This window comes from Balearica regulorum, chromosome 22, assembly GCF_011004875.1.
Source record: "Balearica regulorum gibbericeps isolate bBalReg1 chromosome 22, bBalReg1.pri, whole genome shotgun sequence".
Taxonomy (NCBI): Eukaryota; Metazoa; Chordata; class Aves; order Gruiformes; family Gruidae; genus Balearica; species Balearica regulorum.
The window spans coordinates 2,319,772-2,340,851 of NC_046205.1; the positions used below are offsets into that span (position 1 = coordinate 2,319,772).

The following is a 21,080-nucleotide window of genomic DNA, read 5'->3' on the forward strand; positions in this document are numbered from 1 at the left end:
AACAGACCTGGTGGCCTTGTGATCTCCATCCCTGGGCTTGACAGTAATTCACCCAGTGACCTCTGCAGAGACATTTCACCTCTGTGCCCTCCAGGCTTGCCAAGCCCGGTGATGGATTTCAGTTCCTGAGAAAGCTGCAGGGATGAAATGATGTTTGCAAGGAGTCTCTAGTATGCAAAAGCAAGTTGTTTCTTTGCTGGAGTGGGGGGAAAAATCATAACCCTGATCTGACCTTCTTTCCAGCCCTTCTACAAAGTCATCTCCGAGTTAATGCCCCTGTGCAGCCTCCCACATCCTCTGTTGTTTAGAAGGAGCATTTTGAGTTTAAATTTGCCCTGGGTGCTGAGCTGTGTTTCACCCTGTAACCTTTAGACAAGGCTCTGCCCTTCCACAGGATTTGGTTTCTTCGATTGTAAAACCGCGAGGCAAAGATTTGCGAAGGTGGGGATGGATTTCCAGCCCCTCCAGTGATGTGGGGAAGCTTCCCTCTATAGAGCTAGCACTTCCCTATTTCATCGATATCCTTGCAATGATAAGCATCTATTAGTGACAGTAATAAGCCACATATAAAGACTCAGAGAGAGTAGTGAGTTAATGTTTTAACTCTCTTCTTTACAGCAGAAAGCTCTCTGGAGGCCATTCAGAGTTAATTGCTGGGAATTAGGGTGACTCTGCACTTCAAACTGATCCATTTCCTAACGGAAAATGCAGGGTTGCTTTTTTTTTTTTTTTTAAATAAAATCTTTCATCATTGGTTTCAGTGATATTTTCTGGAGAAATTGAAAACTCTGATGTTCTCATTTCAAACAAATGACATCTTTTTTTTTAAATTCATTAAATATAGGCTTCTATATGATTGTTGAATATAAAGGTTAATATTCAGGTGTATATCTACAAATCTGAATATATAAATATATAACACCATCCATCTTACATAGATTTTTAATATTAAGAATGACATTTTATATATAAGCACAACCTTGCAGTGACAGGACTGAAGACATTTAATCAAGTCACAGCTACAACATAGGATCTGCTCTGCAGAAACCCTTCTTAGCAGATATTTGTATAATCTGTTTCTAAAAACCTCTAGAAACTGAGATTTTGCAATCAATCAGCTGCACAATCTGTTTCAGTGGTGTGCCATTATTACTATTAGAAAGGCTCTCGTTATGCCTATCTAAATATTCTTTGATGGAGGTGAACCCGCTATTTCTTGTCCTGTCTTCAAAGCTGATGGGCAATGGCTCACTCCTTTCCTTTCCTCATTTTCCTTTTATATATTTGCAGATGGTTATTGTGTTCCTCTTGGTCAATTTTCCCTAGATTAGACAGCTCAACCAGTCCTTCCCTAAGATGGGTTTTCTTGCTGCTGTCCTCAGGATGTCTGCATCCTCTCTGGGTCCATTCCTGAACTCTCAACTTCAGCTGAGACCTTTCTGGGCTGAGCAAAATAAGGTGGTTTCTCCCATACCTTCCTACGATTCTCCTGTATATACCAGGATGTATTCTGCTGATGGTGACTCCATGCAATCCATTGTCAGTCCCTGGTTCTTTTCCGCAGAGCAGAAATTAGCCATTTCCTTCCTGAGATAGTATTTCAAATATTATAGTATGTAAGTATTACAGTATTCAATTATTAATGTGCTGTCTTTAACTAATCGTGTACGCCAGCATTTGTAGCTTCCTCCACACCTAACCTAAATACTCTTCAGTTCATAATCAAAGTCAGCAATGAAAGTATCAAATAGCACCAGGTCCAAGCTGGGTCCCTGCTCAACCTCAAACAGCTAAGAAAATTGTCAGCTACTCTCTGAACAGGCCTTTTTAAAGTGTTTTGGGCTCATTAAGTAGCTAGTCATGTCTCCCCACCTTGCTTTTGAGCGTGCAATGTGGGACAACATCCAAAGCATCACAAGAGCCCATCCTTCCCCCTTATACACAAAGCCTGTGACCCTGTCATGAGGGGAGATTGGATCGTTCTTGACAAATCTGTTCTGGCTGTGATTCATCTCCTTGTTATCCTCTAGAGGCTTACAGAGGACTGGTTTGATTATCTGTGTGTATTGGGTCTGAACCAGGTAACTGATATATAGTCGTGGGGTCTCCCTTTCCCCACCTGCAGGCACGATGCTTGTCCTTTTCCAGCCTGCTGGGACATCACCCACTGTCCACGTGTCCTTGACAAGAATCACACCAGCTATGAGCCCGCATTGTTTACGTCAGCGAGTGCTCCAGACATTACCAAGCAAGGTCCATCTGAAAATACTTGATGTTTTGAAATACTCCCCAACTTGCTTTTTTCCCTTGCTGTAGCACGAGCACATACTCTGCTGTTACGAACATCAACCGTGCAGTCCAGCCAAACACTGCTTACCCTGTATCAGACTGCAAATACAGCACTGTGCATGTTAACCCTCCTATCTGTTGGAGAGTGCACCAGCCACTTCTTTGATCTCTCCCTTATCAATTAAAGTCCTTACAGACTTATTTCATGTTCCTCTTTACGTCCCTTACAGCCTGTTTATCATTTCGTGCCTTGATCTTCCTGTTGTGAATGTCACATCGTTCAGGCAGGGAGAATTTTCTCCTCCGCTGATGCTCGCTCCTCACTCAGTGCCAGGGAGCTGCCTGGCATCCCTGCTGCTGATGCTCTGCCTCGTGGGGGTGAAGTGAGGTGTGCATCTCTGTGTGTGCAACATCTCAAAAATTTCTTTCCAGTCCAGATTGAAGAAAAGCTCTCAAACACTGCGATTTCTTGTAGGATGGAAATCCCATTGCTAAATGCTCCCTTCTGATAATATCAGTGGTGGGGAGTGAAAAGAGAGAAGAATACAACCCTCTGCTCCCATTTCCAGAGATCTTCTGGGTCCCCCTTAAGTGGCATTTGTGCCTTACTTTAATGAGCCCATGTTCCCCCAAAGTCAAATGACTTCTTGAACCATTGACCTTAATGGGATTTTGTGTTGTCAGAATAATAGGCAAAGATTATTGCTTATATTATATTCTGCACATAGATAATGTGAATAAAATGACTGCTGATCCAACATGCAGGATTACAGCATTGTTCTGCAAGTGCTCCGGGTAATCAAAGTGTGGAACAAGCTTGCCATAAAAAGAAATACAGTGGTTACAGATGAAAAGGGAATAGGTAATTTTATGACCATTAATAACCTTTGATGCTTTGCAAACTAAGACTATGATAAGGGTAATGAAACCTCATGCTTCAGGACATAAGAACACTTGCAAGGGGAGAGGGATGAATTTGCTTTTGCCCATTGAACAACTGGCTAAGCACATTATGAGTGCTTCTGCCCTTTCTCTGAAGCTTCAGGCCTTATCTGCACTTTGGGATGGAGGATGCTGGAACCCAATAGAAAATGTTTTGGTCAGACGTGGAATTTTACTACCAGAAACAGTGATTTTCGCTGTGTTAAATCCCATAAAAATAAATGGGATGTCTGCTCCATTAAGCTCATTGATTCTTTGGCCCTAAAGAGTAATAGAGTTGGTGTGCAATCTGGAGAGAAAAGGGCAAAGTTCTCTGTCTAGGTGCATGCCATAAAAATCATACAAACATGAACCAAATTAGGACTTTGTTTCTAATACAGCAGTATCAGTTATGAATTTACCCACCAAAACTTACAAGGAAGGTAATTGAGGTCCTGAAGGACTGATCAAGTTTCATGAAGTATTTTATTTACTAAAGATACATACAGAATGACAGAATGAGCCATAAACACCACCTGAAAGAAGCTGTGCAAACGGGATACCATACATTATTTGTTCCCAGCGGGTACACCCTTGCTCTGGAATAAGAGCATCCAAATTCCCCACAGGAAATTTATAAGTGGATTAAGCTAGTTCAGAATAGGGATCTTAATTTCAAATGTGTTTTGCTGTAAAATTCACTCCCATCTTAATCTGGTTTAAATTGAGCACTAAATGTGAAATGCAGACTTTATGCTGGCACTTTACTCACCCTGCAACTTGAAGGTACATGAAATGAGTTCTGCGTTAGAGAAAACAGCCTGATGTCTCCCAAAATAAGTGCCTGTTCCAGCAGCTTAAGAGCAAGATGTTGGAGATTAAATCTGTAATGTCCCGTGTAACGTACAGCTGGGTATGCAAACCTTTCTGATGTGTGAAACAAGGGGTTCAGACACTGCACCTGTGCCACAATCATCACTGAGGGAGATAAGGTTGAGATTAGAGAAAACCTTGAGAGCAATAATAAAACAGCTCCACGTCTGCCCTAGAAGAACAGCCAGCCAGCATATTTTCTCCCAATTCCTTTTTCCTCGAAATGAAATGCTTTGTTCCAGCTGAAATATGTGATGAGAGTATTTTCCCAACATGTTTCCAAGGGGAAGGTTTCTGAAGTCCAGGGTGAATTTTTCTGTCCTCTGTAGAGAAGCATGGGGCTCTGAATAGAAATTCAGAATCGAATTCCAGGCCAGAAGCTCTGACACCATTACTTTTACCCAAAAAAGACTTCCTTTCATCCCAGTGCAGAATTAAATCAGGTTCATAAACTGCAGTAGTCCCAAAACTTTGTTTTCAGTGAACTCTAACTGAAAATGAATTCAGTGATTCATGGATGGTCTAGCCAACTTGCTAGGGCATTTAGATGAGCCACCCCAGGTCCTCTCACAACGCCTGAAGCACTGTAGGAGCTGCTAAATGTCCTTCTTTGAAAGGGAGAGGATCAGGCGAGAGAGTAAAAGACAGATTGCTAAAAGTCTCTTCCCATCTGGAGAATCCCTATGTATGGACGGTCCTTGGATGAAACGCCCTTGGACAGCAGGAGGTCTCCTTTGCTGTACAGGGGATAACGCAGCAGCCAGCACAAGGCTCTTATTGAGGTATTGCTCTGATAAAGGTAGCAGAAAATCCACACTGAAAGTAAGATGACTTTATATATGCTTTAGGTCAGACTCTTCAGGGCATTTTCATACTGTCCTCATACGCAATAACTCGCTGTAGTAAATGAATCTAATGACATTTCTTGGAGAACAATAGTTTTAATGGAGTAGCTTTGCCTTTGTTTCATAAGCAGTGTAATTCTAAGAAGGCATTGAGCTAAACGTTTTTGAGTATTGAAATATTTAATTTATGAGTGTAATGTAGGACATGCCACCAAAATTATTTCTAATTAGGATGAAGTGTAAGAAGTAAATCTGATTAGAATTAAGACCTCCAGCAGTTTGGGTGTTTGCCTTTGGCTTGGTGCAGAGCTGCTTTGCTGAGTCCCTGCGGGGCTCCCAGACAACGCGGTTGATCCCAAACCCTTCCCTTTCTGAACCCAATGGGTGGCCACCCTGGCAGGGCAAATATGCCCTTTATAAGAGGAATGAAACCAGAGATCTCTAGAATAACAATTGGCTACGGAAAATAATAATAATAATGATAATTAATAAAAAGATCTCTGGGAGAAGGGAGTAAGTTGAGCTCAATAATCGGTAGTTTAATTAAATACATCTCCCTGCGGGCCCCGAAGCCAGGCAGGTACGGGCTGAGCAGTCGGCAGGTTGGCTGTGTTACTGTGCAAGATGGAGCAGTGCAGGCACCGTGCTGCTTTACGAGCTGTAATTCCCCAGCTGTTTCGGCAGCAGTGCAAGATCCAAATGAGAGTCACCCATCAGGACTGCAGGACTGCTCATCCAGTGACCTCAGGAGACTGCTCCAGGGCTTGGCAAGAGTCCCCATGGAGAGCAGGAGACAGAGGACAATGGGAATGTTGCCTGGCACGAGCACCACCTCCAGGAAAAGAGGAGATGGAGGAGGTCCATCCAACGGATTTGGATGTTCTTTGGCACTTAAATGCTTCATCCTTTGTATTTCAGCCTTTTTTAGGCGCAGAGTGTGGCAGTCTGACAGTAAAAGGAGTGGAGAACAGTGTAAAAACATGGGGAGATATCTTAAAAATGCAGAAGGAAGTCAGCTGCTCATTCCCTTCTACAAGTATAAAGATACTAACCTTGCTATGTGCATCTCTCTAAATGCATCTGCAGAAGCCAGAGGGAAGGGAAGGGGCTGTCTGTTGACCATAAGAGCGGGGATCGTCTTCTCCATACACCTCTCCGTTCAGCTGCATCTGTAAAGCCTGTAGCAGTCCTGCAAACCTCAGGCAGAAGCTTTGTATGAGGGGGTAGGAGGCAAGGCAGCGTTACAGGCAGCCCCGATTCCTCTGCTGGAAGAAAGGTCTTGCTTGCTGGTTTTTCTGGGCTAACCAGAAATTAATAGTCCTGAAGATGGACAAACTTTGGAGTAATTAGTGGAAACCAGGAGCCAGCACCTCACTGGACATGTAGGGATGGGCCCTTGAAAATATGATGCTCCAGTTTTTAGGGAACACATTGTCACTCCTGACTTTTTGGGAGTTGCAGCCTGTTTCCCAAGGGGATTTGCATTCATCAGCCAAATTTATAGAGCTAAAACCACCTTTCCTTGAGTTGAAGGCAAGAGGCAGTCTTGTGCTCCCTAGACACACATGCACCCCTGCTCTTTTCCTCCTCCACTCTTTGCCTGCTTTCCAAGTAAACTGCCTTTATAGCAAGATTCATCCTGTTTAAATATTAAATAGCAAAGCCATATAAATTAATGGTGCTGTTTTAAAACCCTCCGTTAAAGCCAGGCCTATCAGCAATGACAAATTGTCTCATTATGGGACATTAATTTCTCGTAATTTATTTTAGTGAGTGAAGGTAAATTTATGGTTCCCTTTTCCCCGGGGCATGTTGAGACCCAGCTACCAGGTCAGAGAGAGGTCATTAAGCCCCAGAAGAACTGAACTAAACGTCTTGCCAGGCAAGGAAGGAAGGGAGGAGAAAATTAATTTGTGCAACCAAGAGCCAGTGCAAGACCAGCAATGAACCCTCCGGTCCCCAGCTCTCCCCCATGGTGACTTCCATCTGCATCTGCCAGGTGAAACTCTCAGCAGCCATTGCATCTCCCCCAACATTAAATTGCCACGCGCATGTCTGTGCAATGCAGTTGTAAGACCTCAGCCCTGGTAGAGGCACGGTCTTGGAGCATCCATCTGCACAGCATCATCCTAAACTCTCTGGATGTAAAAACAAGGGGTTTGGTGTCTTTCTCAGACCATCTTGCTCAAATACATACAGTGACGTGGGGAACCAGGTTGCCTACACCCCTGGATGTCGTTTGCCATATGGGCTGGGCTGGGGGCTGCCATGCCAGGGGGGGCTTCAGCATGACACACAGTACATGCAGCACCAGGCCTGGAGATCAGAGCTGGGATCTGTTTCTGAGAAAGAGCTCAGACTGAAATGACCGAAATTTTCATCAGGGCCAGTAACACCTAACAATTTGAAGTGTCTTTTTGACCCGTCAGATGAAGAGGATGGGTGGGGATTTTTCTCTCCCTCTGCTAGCTGTGCAGTTTTCACAGCTAACACAGCACATTTTCAACTATATATATATGTGGAGTAAATAAATTATACATGAAGGGAATATATTTTTTTCCCCTTAAATCCATTATAAATGCCGTTATTACATTTGAATCCTTGATGAGCTGTGTACTGCACAAAACTAATTTAGTGGCTTCTTGATTCCCAAATCAGCACTCAGAGGCTGCTCAGACCCAGGCTGGACTTGACCCACTGAGAGAGTAATAGAATCACAGCTAATGTTTCTGGGGCATCTCCTGTCCCACAGGGCTGACAGAGTGGTTTATAATCCAGCGCTGATATTTTCACACCTGGATGCATAGATCCAGGCCCAGAGATCCCACATGAGCACGGTTAGTCATGAGCTGCTCAGCAAATTACTTTTTTTTTTGGCTAGGAAAGGGAAGTTTTATTCACAGGTTGGAAATTGGGTGGCGGCAGCCTCAGTGAGGGCTGTAACTGGGTTACTGTGATTGCAGGTCAATCTGGCCCTTCCTCTTCCCCACAACGAAAAGCGGGTCTTCTCATCCCAAAGGAGAGCTAAAGAAACCAAGGAAGAGAGTTCAACATTTGGCAGGGGGGATGCATTAGTGATGTTAAATGTTTGCAGAAGGAAAGGACAAGGAGAAATTGGATGTTGTATTGGGGAAAAATATTTGCCTGGTGAAATCCTGCAAGGGCAGGGAGGCCCCCGAGCATGGGTGCAAGCAGGATTTCTGCTTTTTAGCAGACACTTGTGGATGGCAAGAACTGCTCCCCCCACCCAGCTCATCATCTGCAGAAACTGTCCCCTCCTCAAATACCATTTCCCTGGCCTGAAGGATGCAGAGATATTTTCAGCACTGCCCTGATATTTGCACCACTGAGCCCCACCATTCACCCCACTCCAAGTAAGGATGTTCTTGCTGTGGAGGGGAATGCATTAGGGACTGGAAGGAGGTATACCAAGCCCGAGCAGCTATGCCTGGAAGTGACTGCATGGCGTTCAGACCCGTGAAATCATTTTCCCTGCAGTAAACAGTGAGCATCAAGTCCTGATCTGCCTTTTAAAAAAATAAAGAAAACCAAAACGCCAGCAGCATGCACACACTCACTGGAGGGAAAACATTTTTCACATCATTGCCCAGCTACCTGCTTCCACTAGATGTAATTTCCCTTGCAATTGCCTTCTGCTACAGTAGACTTTGCTGAAGACACAGCCCGTTGCTATTCCTCAAAGCACAGCTTGGGTTTCCTAGTCAAATAGCCAGCTGCCCAAATGAAAGCAAAAGCTTCGCCGCAGGGTAATGACAAGGATTGGGCTCTTCCCTACAACACGGACATGGCTGGGGACAGACCTGGCCCATTCGGCCGTGCCATGAACAGGCTGTTGTGCCATGGGCTCCTGGGTACAGGGATGCTCCCATAGGAAAAGCAGATGGTATCTTTCTGCCACTAATCATTTTGGGGCAGAGGAGATGAGCTGCTTTCTGCCACAGGGCACAGAGGAAAAGCTGTGTCAGCGGGTGGGTGGCAGACTGGTGGAGTCCTCTCGACAAGGACAGCACTGAGCTGGATCCGCTGAGATGAGGGATAGGGTCTCATTTCTGCCTTAGCACAGCCCAGCAAGTCACCGGGTGCTAAGGGATGGTAACTTGCCAGTTGTCTCCTGGATGTAGGACGTGTAGCTTTGCTTTATCCTTCTCTGGTGAAGTGAAAAGCAAGTTATGTTACCTTGCACTTGCATATGCACCATGTCTACACAACTCAGACAGGGTGGAGTAAATTCTTCAGACTTTAAAGCTCAAAGAAAACCCCAGATACAACTCTGCAGTGGCTTTTATTATATATCTTGTTCCAAAAAGCAAGCAATTAAATGAATGTCAAAATATGGCTGTTGTCTGACGATCACAGGATGGTGTAAGGGTCTTGCAGGGCTACTGGCCCCTCCTTGGTCCCTCGGCATTTCTGTCCCTGCTTGTTTACCAGTGTCAGGAGGTGGCAGCTGCTCACCCTACAGTGCTGCCAGCTTCACACCCCTCCCCATCGCTGCTGCACCCTGCCCTGGCGATGTGGGGTGACACGGGTTTGCTCCATCATGCTGGAGTGATCCAAGGCTGTCACATCCCTGAATTACACTTTCTGACTCCTGGCTGTGTCAGCATCAGCAAGTGGAAAAGTAGGGACAAGGAGAGTTTAAAAACCATGTAGAGCACCTGGCACAAGGAGGTCCTGCCCTTTGGGGGTGCAGTGACAGAGGGGGACTGCTCCCCAGGCTTCCTACCCTCCTATCTCCTGCCTTTTCCACTCAGCCATGCTGCCTGCCTACTGCTGTGCTGTGGGATGCTGCACAGCACCACTGCAGGACAATTAGGATGAGAAGGACGGGCATGACGTATCTGAATGAAATTACAAAAGCAATTTAAGATGCCAAGTTTCCAGGTGAGGAGAGGAACCACAGCTCTCCCGACTTCCCCTGGAGTAATCAGCACTTCTGACACTGGGTTGCAAGAGGAGTGGAGAAAATTTACCAATGTCACGGCTTGAACAGGGCAGCAGGGAGCCTGGTCCTGCTTTCGCAGGAACGACTTCTCTAATCATCAGCTTTGGGTCCAGCCATCAGGAAAACAGCAGCTTTCCCTGGTGGGACCTGGAATATCTTCCATCTCCTCCTCTGCAGAAGGGTGATGTGGCACCTTCCTCCTTTCTAAAGTTTCCTGAGACAGATGGATGCTCAAGCCATATATAAGAGCTCGTTGCTGTCCTTGGCTCCAGGTTGTTTTAGGAAGCGGGCCAGCACCCGGAGAAGTCAGCAGAAAGGCTCCCGGCAGCTTCAGCAGAGCCGTGATGCTCTGAGAGATGTGCTCACCATGTGAAACGCGCCGTGCGGGATCCAGGGCTGATTTACATCTGATAACCCCCGCCGACTTCTGCAGAGTTCTGCCAGGCTGCTCTATCTGAGGATGTGACCCAGAAGCCAACAGACCTCAGGAATGTGCTTTCCTTTCAAAAGCAGAGCAGTCCTTCAAGTAGCACATGCCTCAGCACAAAAACTGCTCAGCCAAAGCAATGTTGCTGCCTGTTCGTGCTGCTCGCTGCCATTTGACTCTAATCAGGTCCTGGGAGCTCTTGTTGTTTGGCTTAATTGCCAAGCCCCCCTCCAAAGGGTCCTTTGCGCCTGTGACTGCTGGAAGGAGAGGAGCTCATTTGTGTAGCTGGCAGAACATAATCTCAATAACGCTGCTAATGTGCTGTGTAATTGCAGGCAACCACGCAGGTAGCTGTGGCCAGGAGGAACGCTTGTCCCTGAAGGGTCAGGGATTTAGAAATCTCTCTCTGTCGTATAAAGCTGGAAAAAGAGTGTGAAGCACAAGTATCCTGATTTACATGCGGAGTGACGTATAAATAGCAGTGCTGGATCGGGTTCAGGGGTCGCACTGAAGGTTTTCAAGCTTTCCTTTGTTCCCAGGAGCTTGCTCTGTCTTGAAATCCATCTCTGTTTCCCCGTGACACCGAGGGGTAAGGTTTGCTGTTGCTCTGACATCTCCCAGCTGCTCTGCACTGCCTCGGAGCCGGGAGCAGAGATCCGTGCCCAGCCACGGCTCAGCAGAGCACAGCACATGCTCAGAGCCGGTGTCCTAAGGGTTTTGTTGCAGACCCCAACCAATTCCAGGCATTGCTTTTCCACCAAAAACCTCTCTGTTGAAATGCTGTTCCTTATATATGTGTCAGCTGCTTTTTACAGAGGAGAAAAGAAAACAGCGACTCTTTGCTTGTGACAGGGGACACCTGGAGAAAGCGCTGGCTTTGATTTCTTGGCATTTCTAGGCTGGACTTCTGCATACAGATCCCACCAGATTAGGTGTCCTCAGAGCCACAGCAGCTGAACCAGGCAACCCGCCCTAGAGACTTTACTCTGATTTTTCAAAGCCTTTCCTTTAACCCTTAAATCATCACCTTGTACTGCAAATGTCTCCTTTCCATGTGGGAAAGAAACTGATTAGAAGATGATGCCAAATAAATGAAGAATAAATTAAAATTTGGTTGTAAGCAACATAAAATATAAGCTGTTTGGGTTTAGGCTGCTTGTAGCCCTTTTTATAATTAAAAATAAATCATTTATGAGGTATGTGACAAAGCTGGAGGCCCAAGAAGTAGTATTTCCTCCTTATTCACTCTGTCTGTACTTGTGGAGCTCCTCCACCATGTAGGTAAGTCAGGTTTGATTCTCCCTGGGGAGAGAGTCTGTGACCTGAATGCATTCCTCCTTCTCCCAGGAGGGAGACGGTTATGGACTGGGATGCTTTTAGACATGACTTACACACTGGGGTGTTTAATGACAAAGGGATCGACTTCAGCCTGGAGGGGGGACCCCCAGGGGAATGGAGCCAAACAGCCTGAAATGCCACCACGATGTGGAAGAATGCTGCTGTTGTCTGAATTATCCCTTAGTGCCCTCGCACCATCGCTAAAAGTCAGCGAAGGGGCTGAGGCCAGACCTCCTACACCAGCACCCTGATTGCAGGGCTCTGATTTTTACTGCAAGTACATCTTTCATTCATAACCCAACTAGGTGTCCTCACAGAACAAGAGTTTTTATGAGTTTGTGTCTGATTGCAGGAACCCAGCCCAGGGAAAAAAAAAATCACCCCATCCCCCCACCCCAATAAAACCAACAGTAAAACAAACAAACAAACAAACAAACAAAAAAAGTAAAACCAAACCCCTAAAGATGCAGAGAAGCTTTCCTCTCCCCAGCCCTGAAGTCACTGATGCTCAGTAAGTTGCCCTGGGAGGTCTGTGAGCACGTTATAGAGCTACGAATTCAAATCCAGGACGGTCGTGCTGTTGCCATGTGGTGCTGTCAGTGCCCGGATGAGTTTGGGGGGTCTCTGCTTGCCTTGAGACAGGGATGGGCATCTCCAAGAGAACCTGGTCCTGTCCGTGCCCTTGCCAAGAGCAGAAACATTAAGGACTGATTAAGCTGGGAAGGCAGAGGGCCGCGTATGCAACATGACTTTCTCCCTCCAGCAGCCAAGAATGAAAAATGAATGTGTTTGCTAGCTGCGTTGCCCCGGGCAATTGATATTTCAGTCTCCGAGGCTCTTGGGCACATGCAATTTTCACAGTCAGTTGAAAATAAAAACCGGTTCACCTCAGTGACTTTTCACGAGTGCCGTTAACAGAGGGGCTTGTTCTGCCTCTGCTCTGCCCTGCTCCCGACAGGTGAAAGGGTTAAACCCCGGCACCACCACAGCCAACAGCCCGTCGATGGCAGTTTTAAAGTCATTGCTCTCAGTGATGTGGAGTCCTGGTTTATGAGGTGGGGAATGCAGCCAAACAGCCTGAAATGCCATTAGGACGAGGGGGGAGAAGGCGGGGAGAGGAGGGGACAGGGGACTGGAAAGCGAACAAATACTGTTGCGTTGATTTAATTTCTCCTGGACTTCCAAAGGTCTTGCCATTATTCACTGTCATGCTTCACCTCCTGTCAGTTAGCCCCAGATGAGAGCCTGGGAGCTCGCACAATTAATCACAGCGGTATGTCAAGGTGCTGACGGCCTGTGGCAGGGCCAGCCGGCGCAGGGAGGGATGCTCTGGAGGGGGGAGCAGGGAGACCGAAGGTCTGGTTCAAGGCTTGCCCTCCTGAGAAGCTTTTATGCCATGCAAAAGTTGTGCTGCTGTTAAATGAATAACCTTTCCGGAGCAGATAAAAGCCATCACGAGAACCTCGGCCGCTGCAGAGCTGCCCCCGTGCAGGGGATGTTCATTCCCCTCCAGTGCCTTTAAGCTGCTGCAGACAGGAACTAGGCTGTAGGTTGTTGCCCTCTCCAAAGTGCTCCAGACAGACCTAAAGCTGTTTTTCCTGGCAGGGTGAAGTCCTCAACTCTGACCTGCAGCCTGTGACAGGTTCATGTGCACCCAGGGTTTGGTGCAGCGCCTGGGAACATTGCAAGGTAAGGAAGTATCTTGATTCCAAAACTGGAAGTTAAGTAGGCATCTCCAGGAGATAAGTAGGTATCTCCATGAGAGGCAGCAGTGCTCAGCAGGGCGTGGGAGCCCTCTATGTTATTTAAAGTCTATCTTTGCACTATTTGTGATGCATGCTTTATGGCCCAGAAATGGCGAGGAGAGCCTCAGGCTGCTGCATTTCGGTCTCCCCTCTGCTACTTGTCACCTAGACATTATTTAGCAAGTCGCGGTGTTCCCGTGCCTCAGTTTCCCCAGCACAATAGGAATAGTGATAGTGACTTACCTTGGCCCCTACTCCCAGAGTTAGGGATGGAAAAGGCAGTTTAAGAGCTCTTTGCTCACTGACTCCAACATACACCTTTCCAGGACACTTCTCCATGAACGGACAGCAAAATGTCGCTCACTGTTTTGGTCAGCATGCTGGGCTACGGAAATCACAGAACAGCCTTTTTTACCTTCCTTCAGCCCAAAATGGCAAAGAGGGGATAGATAAACAAAAATGCCCTTTAATCTAACTTCTCCGTCAAGCTGGATGACCGTGTCTGTGTGCACGTAGCCCACATCAACATACTTTGGGTTGAGTTCCCGCTCCCTAATCATTGACAAATGCTATACAAAGCACTGGAGAATCAATAGGTCCTGACCCAGGGACCTTATATCCTCAGGGGTCAACCCATCTGTGACAGGTCTGAGACCCTGAGAGCGTGGAAACCCCGAGATGTGCCAGATGTTACAGGCACTTGGGGTATTCCAAGACCTTGTATGAATTTAACCCATGTCATATATAGCCGTGCGGGGCTCAGGGGAAATCCCAGGGCTAAAATTGCTGACGGGGATAATTAATGTTAATCCTGGTTAAGTTGGCAAGTCTAGAGACGACTCAATGACCAGCTGGGACCAATATCAGTGTGCTTTCATCTGAACTGGTGGGACAAGGCTGAGCAGAGGGGGAACTGTCAAGGGATCTCCAGCTCTCAGGAGTTTTATACGCATGAAGGTTTTGGTACAGCGCTTGGGAATATTTCAAAGTAAGACCGTAGCTTGATTCCTTAAGCTAGAAATTAAGTTGGTATCACAGCCAACTTAGCATGCCCAGAATATTGCAGGGAGAATGTAGACATGACACGCACCATCCTTCTGGGTCTCATCTGTGGGAAAACATGCAATGTGAGAGGGCTGGGAAGTTCCCCAAAAGGAAAGCTTAGTGCACCGAGGTGATGGAGAGCTTTGGAGAGAAGTAAACAGTTTCAGTGTTGGTTGGGCATCTAGACTGAGGATTTTGAAGCTAATTGGAAGGACGGTTCAGAGGAGCAGGCTGAGGTCTCCAGAGTCTCTTCTGATGCCCTTGGAAATCTCAGCTTTGCTCTGGAAATCTGATCCACACAATGTGTTTTTCACAAGATTAATTGCTTGCCTCAGAAATATCTGAGCTATTTCTCCCGTGATATTTTGCCTCTTTGCTTCTTAATTTTTCAGAAAAAAACTTTCCAGATTCTTGCCATGAAGCAGCTGCCTCCGTGGTTGAATTTTGAAGACAAGGTCTTGACTTGTATATTTTACCCATCTGCCTCACTTGTGGCTATCTAAATTCCTTCTCCTTAGCAGGAGGAACATTAGATGTGATATATGCCAAGTGCAGCTGTATGTACTGCATTTGGGGTTAGTCCTAAGGCCAGCTCAGATCTCTTGCTTTCTGCAAGACAGTTTGCCTATGCAGGGCTGCTGCAGTTTGCAGAAGGGCTGTGCAACACCTCTCTAATTGCCATAGCAACACAGAGCAAAACGGGCGGCAGGTTGGTTCCGGTCTGCAGGAAAAGGGACAAAAAATACAGAAATAAGGGTGTGTCCTGGTTTTGGCTGGGATAGAGGCAATTTTCTTCTCAGTAGCGGGTATAGTGCTGTGTCTTGTATTTAGGATGAGACTAACGTTGATGACACACTGGTTGTTGCTGGGCAATGTTTACACCAAGACAAAGACTTTTCAGGTTCTCACCCCACCCCACCAGTGAGGAGGCTGGGGGTGCACAAGAAGCTGGGAGGGGGCACGGCCAGGACCAAAATTGGCCAAAGGGCTATGTCATAGCATATAACATCATGCTCAGTATATAACTGGGGGGAAGCTGGCCAGGGGGGACCACAGCTCAGGAACTAGCTGGGCATCCATCAGTGGGCAGTGAACAATTGTGCTCTGCATCACTTGTTTTGTATATTCTATTATTATTGTTGTTGTTGTTATTATCATTACTATCTTCCTTTTCTGTCCTGTTAAACTGTCTTTATCTCAAACCACGAGTTTTACCTTTTTTCTTGGTTTAAACCACAACAGGGTGAAAGCAATTCTGCCTGAGCAACGCCATTACAGCAAGAACAAGAGCCTCTTGCATCCACTCAGCTGGAGCAGACTGTTTTTCCTCACCTCTCATTCAAAGAAAATCAAAAAACAGTGCAAATCTGGTGGATGCTCCTCCTGAGCAACACTGCTGGCTCTGACCTCCTCCTCGGCCTCGACTTGGGCAAGTGGCATCTTGGTGTCTTTGCCAATTACATTGAGTTCCATTTCCCTTCTTTCCTTTTCTATCTCAGATAGTTTGGCCTCCAAACATCTCCCACTGTCGTACAGATATTTAAAGCCATACAGGTATTTAAGGCCATAAAGGTATCTAAGGTATCAGCTAAGGTAAATCAAACAGTCTCAAAATTACCATATGACAATTCAGATTTTACCCACACTACTTTTAAGTCAGCTGCTTCTTCTGAAGTTGCCTGAATTTTGGGGATATTTTCTGCGTGAACCAAACCTCCCTGCGCTCCAGCTTAGGCTTAATTTCAGCCTTACTCTTCCACAGAGTTACCTTTTGCTGTCTAGCAACATTCAAATAATCAACAGCTTAATTTAGCTGGAAACAGGTGGGATTTGGAGGTGGAATACATGCAGTTTGCAAAAACTGTACACTTCTGTGATCTTCTTCAAAACTGAGTAGATGATATTCCCAATTTATAAACCTCTGCCTGGAATCTGTAATTTGGCAGGTGTCAGCTTCTCTTCTGCAGTATTCAGAAAAGACGTGTTAATTCAAAGGGACACTCTGCCATCATTGATCCCACTTTATTCATGGGACAGCACAATTGCAGAAAATGCCAAAAACAACAACCAAAGGAGTGTTGCAGTGCCTGAACAGCATGCAGATGGGCACGACAGATCACATCATGGGGTGATGGAAAAGGTAGTACTAAACGAGAAATATTTAGCTAGGAAGAAAACATCACAGTTTTCACAGAAATAGTTTGAATTCCTTAAAAGTAAAGTAAAAAATTGAATAAAGTCAAGCATAACTACTACTTAAAAGAAGTCCTTTCATTAAGGGGAATATAAAACATTTTAGGATGATATAAAAATTATTCATTTCCAGTTGTTCTAGCTGCTCACCAAAGTAAGAATTCTTTGGTGAGTGTTACTGGTGCTGCTCATGCTCTGCTGTACAAGTTGGGTACCATGTATTTACTTGATATTAATTTGTGCAGAAAGTCTTTTAACTAGAAAGTTCTTTGCAAGCTAAAGAATTTTTTTTTTTCCATATTGAAGGGGGAAAAGGATCCTGAATTCTGCTGTAATAGAGGAAAAGGAATGTCAGATACAGAGCTGAACAATCCTCAGTCTGTCGCCAGAAATTTAAGGGAACTTAACTAGGATATTGGCATTATGGGCTTTGTGAAATTCATAGCCACAAAAGGCAATTTAATTTGTTGGCTATTAAAATGTGCAGTACTATTTCCAGTTAAATTCTCAGCTGTTTCTGCCAAAACACTTCATTGCAGGAGTGTGATGGATTTATAGACACTCTTTTAGAGAGACTCTTCAAAATACAAAAAACACGCTTCAAAAAAAACCCCCAAAACCCCCAAAAAACCAAACCAAAACCCTGAACAAAGGACCCAGCTCTCCAACCTCCTTGTGTGCTCACCTTGGAAAATGAGCACGTTCCTTGCCCTGCTTTGAGTCTCCCAGCAGCACAGAAAGCAGCCTGAGATCATCCTGCATAAATGCAGACCACAAAATCTTACCTCCTGATGGGCATCCAGTCCGTAATTACAGGTTGAGCTAAAACATAGCTTTGCAAAAGCTGCCCTGTCTGGATTTAAGGATTTCAAGGGATGCAGATACCACTATATCTCCTGGTAATCACTTCTGATGCTTAATTACCTTCCCTGTTGAGACCTTGCTCTGCTGGAAGGATTTGTCTGGGGTGCACTGCTGGCAGGCTGCTGCGGGGGTGCAGTTGCTGTGCAGTTAAGGATGGGGTTCAGCTCCATATATTGGGATACCCACTTTTAGGTGTCTGGACATGGGTAGCTTAGATACCTGTATGTGTTCCTGTTGTGGTCAGTGCAGACTTCTCAGTACAGTCCTTGGAGTCTGTTTTCCCTCTCTTTATCTAATTGCTTTTTGGCAAGACCTCAGTGTGCATTTTGGCTTTTTAAAATAACATTTTGCTATCACACCACCTTCTCCTATCTTATGAACTCTCTGTAGTTCACAGACCACAGATTGACTAAACCAGCCCCAGTCAGGTTTAGGCATCATTCCCATGTTAAACCTTTTATTTCAGTAGACCACAGCAAATGCTTCTTGCACAGAAGAGGAGAGACCTGTAAATATAGAGTCAAAATTTTGGCCAGCTATGCTCATGATAGCCTTTGCTTTCATGGTCCCTTAAAAGTGTTTCTGTGATCTAACCCCTCCTTGCCTTCCCCAGTGTATGACCATGAAATTTCAGCCAAATTACAATGTGATCCTTTGTCTTGGTTTCAATTCCTATAATGATTAGCCATGCGTGATTTTTTTTTTTTCCCAAGCTGTAATGTATTATTATCAGATTAGTATGCTAATTTATACTACAAAGAAATTAAAGCATTTGCCGTGGCATTAAGTTATTACTTTAGATATAAATCCCTTGTGGCAACATATAGTAACTCTCCATTTTAATGCCAGGCTCAGATATGTGTAAGTGACAAATGATCTCCTCAACACAGAGTTTTAGGGACAAATTTAGTCGATTTTCATGGTGTCTGGATGATGTTATTAATCAATGTGGCAAACATCAGGACGCATCTCTCTTAATTGTTCCCAGTCATCTGGGTTTAGTGGCATCCTTTTGGACAACGGATAAGAGCAAAGAGACCCATTAGACATGGAGTCTGGACAAGCTGGTCCTGTTGAATTGAGTTGAATGGAGAAGGAAGGGTGACCACAGGGTAGGTTGGGCACATGGATGGGAAGGGTGAAAGGACAAAGCTCTGCTAAGCAGGGAGGCTGAGCAGAGGACAAGTCTGCTCCATCCCTAGAGCAGCCGAGGAGCTTCCTTGCTCCTGGCATGTCTGCTCTGTAGCGCAGCTAGAAACCACCCTCATTGCTGAGATCCACAGGACTCCAAAACCTCTTTCAACCACTCTTTGGTAATGATAAAAATCAGCCCTAATCACTCTCATAAAGTATTAAGCTAGGAAGCAGTCTTCAGGAGCAATATGCATTCGTTGGGTGAGTGCAAATACCCAGTTAAGCCTGACAGCAACCTTGGCGTGGGGAGGGGGCAGAAGGATGCTCGCATGAGGGAGATACAAGGCACAGGGTAAGCCCCGCCGGACAGGCGGCTAAGCCATTTTCAGCAGAGGTGTTTCCTATCAGAAAAACGTGACACTGTCATCATTTGAAAAATCTCAAAGAAAAATACTGATTGGAAAGAGATTTTCACCCAGGAAAGCACAAAAATGAATAGTTTCAACTTTTTCATTTCCCTCCCATAACATATAGACATTTTTTTAACATTACTCAAACATTTGTTCTCCTAAGCTAAAGCCCATTCTTATTAAAAACTGAGACTTCAGATTTTAGGCTGGATTCTGGGATAGACTTGGCCAGGTACAAGATAATATTTCCATGATGTGACAGCAATGTTTTTAGAACATTCTCTGCCTCGGGGAATTTTTAAACCTGGTTTGTTGGGTTTTGGATTTGGACTGAAAAAGGAGCTCAAAATGTCAGACTTTCCGATGGAAGAGAAAGTTTGTTTTTCAGCCAGTGCCGATAAATGGGCTAGTTCAGATCTCAGCTTCGAACAGGCTGATGTTGCCATCTGCTTTTGTGAAGATCTAAGCCCAGAGCGGTCCCAGAGCTGGAGCAGTGCATGATGGACAAAACCACGGCTCCCCTCCTTCCCTCATCACCATGCTGTGTACAATTTTATTTTTCTGAGCTGTTAAAAAAAGGGAACCAAAGGGTTTTTTTGGTCACATACACAGTTAGACCCAAAAGATCACCCTCCCAGGCAATGTCTTTTTGCTATGTATTGAACAAAACAACTGCAGTGTGAGTTTGTGCATGAACATGGTGTTGGAAGGATGGAAAGGGCCGCCCGGGTTGGGATGTCAGATTCTGGTGCTGCAGTCACAGTCATAAACATCCGCATTTCACCCAAAGATCTTGAAGTGCTTTATAAACACCAGTGGCTCAATTATCCCTTCAGCTACCACTGGCTTTAATGTGAGGTGCAGGCACACAACTGACAAAAAAATCATGTCCTGCTTAATTGCACTTCTCGCTGTCCTTGTGGAGGAGGCAAGAGATAATTGTTACTCTCGACTGAAGGAGGGTTTTGAGCACGGGGAGGAGGCCAAAGTGTGGAAACCTGATGTTGAATGTTCTGCATTTAAATTCCTAATTATACATCATTAAAGGTGGAGAGGAGAATAAATCTTTATGGACTCCTCTGTCCCAATGGAAGATCGTTGTGCCCCACTTCCCACAGAGATCAGGCTCAAATGCTTCACAATTCGCAGTTATGTCCTCCAAAGTTGAACCCTTAGCTTGGAAAACTCAGATTTTCACAAGCAGGTAAATACCAGAGAAACATAAAAGAGAAGATGGAGGACTGAATGGGACCCCTTGGGTCACCAGGTTCCCCACTCCCAGGTTGTCAGGCAGCCATGGGGCAGGTACTTTGTCCAAAATAGCTCCTGGGAGCTTTGTTTTCCAGACACCCTACTTTGGAGCCAAGCACCAGGCAGTACAGAGCCTAGGAGATGAGCACATGTGCCAACATCGTCCGAGGGAGGACAGGATTAGCCAGTGTCTCAGTGCTTCAATAATCCCCAAGCTGTCGGAGATGCTGAGGTCTTCACCCAGGAAAGTATCTTTCAATTAGTGTCTTGCAGAACTTAAAACAGCAGCCCTGAAAGGCTGTTGCTTTCCACCAGCATTCAGATGCAGAACAACACTCCCATTATTTCCATCCGCAGCACCAGGCTGTCACCCCTGTCTTTAATTGCTAATTATGTTTTCATTATATTTACAGCATTAAATTTTTTTAGTGATTATCGTCCAGAGCTGATTCGCATAGGCATTTGGATTAATTATTTTATCAGAAATCAACATGCACTGCCAGAGAGTTTGCTCATGCCTGTATTTTCTTCAAAGAAAGGAATAGAAGCGACTAATTGTTTTCAATCCATCAGCCTTGGATACTGTTGCTTCGTGCTGAAAACAGCAGCAGCGCTTGGCCAACAAGCTTGTAACGAGCTCCTCTGGCTGCGGTTTGCTGTAGTGCCTAAAGCAGTGCAGGGGCATGCACGAGGGACTCCTCTTGGTAAGGTTGGGGTGATTCTCTGTTCATGTTTATGTTGCACAGTCCTGGGAACTAATACAGGGTGACCATAAAAAGG

The 21,080-nt window shown here is 45.4% G+C and overlaps 1 long non-coding RNA gene across 1 annotated transcript in view; it reads left to right on the top strand.

Annotated features, from left to right (window-relative positions):
- LOC142604779 (uncharacterized) overlaps window positions 1-21,080 on the top strand; it is a 73,536-nt gene that overhangs the window by 451 nt on the left and 52,005 nt on the right. The gene's annotated exons all lie outside the window — the stretch shown is intronic.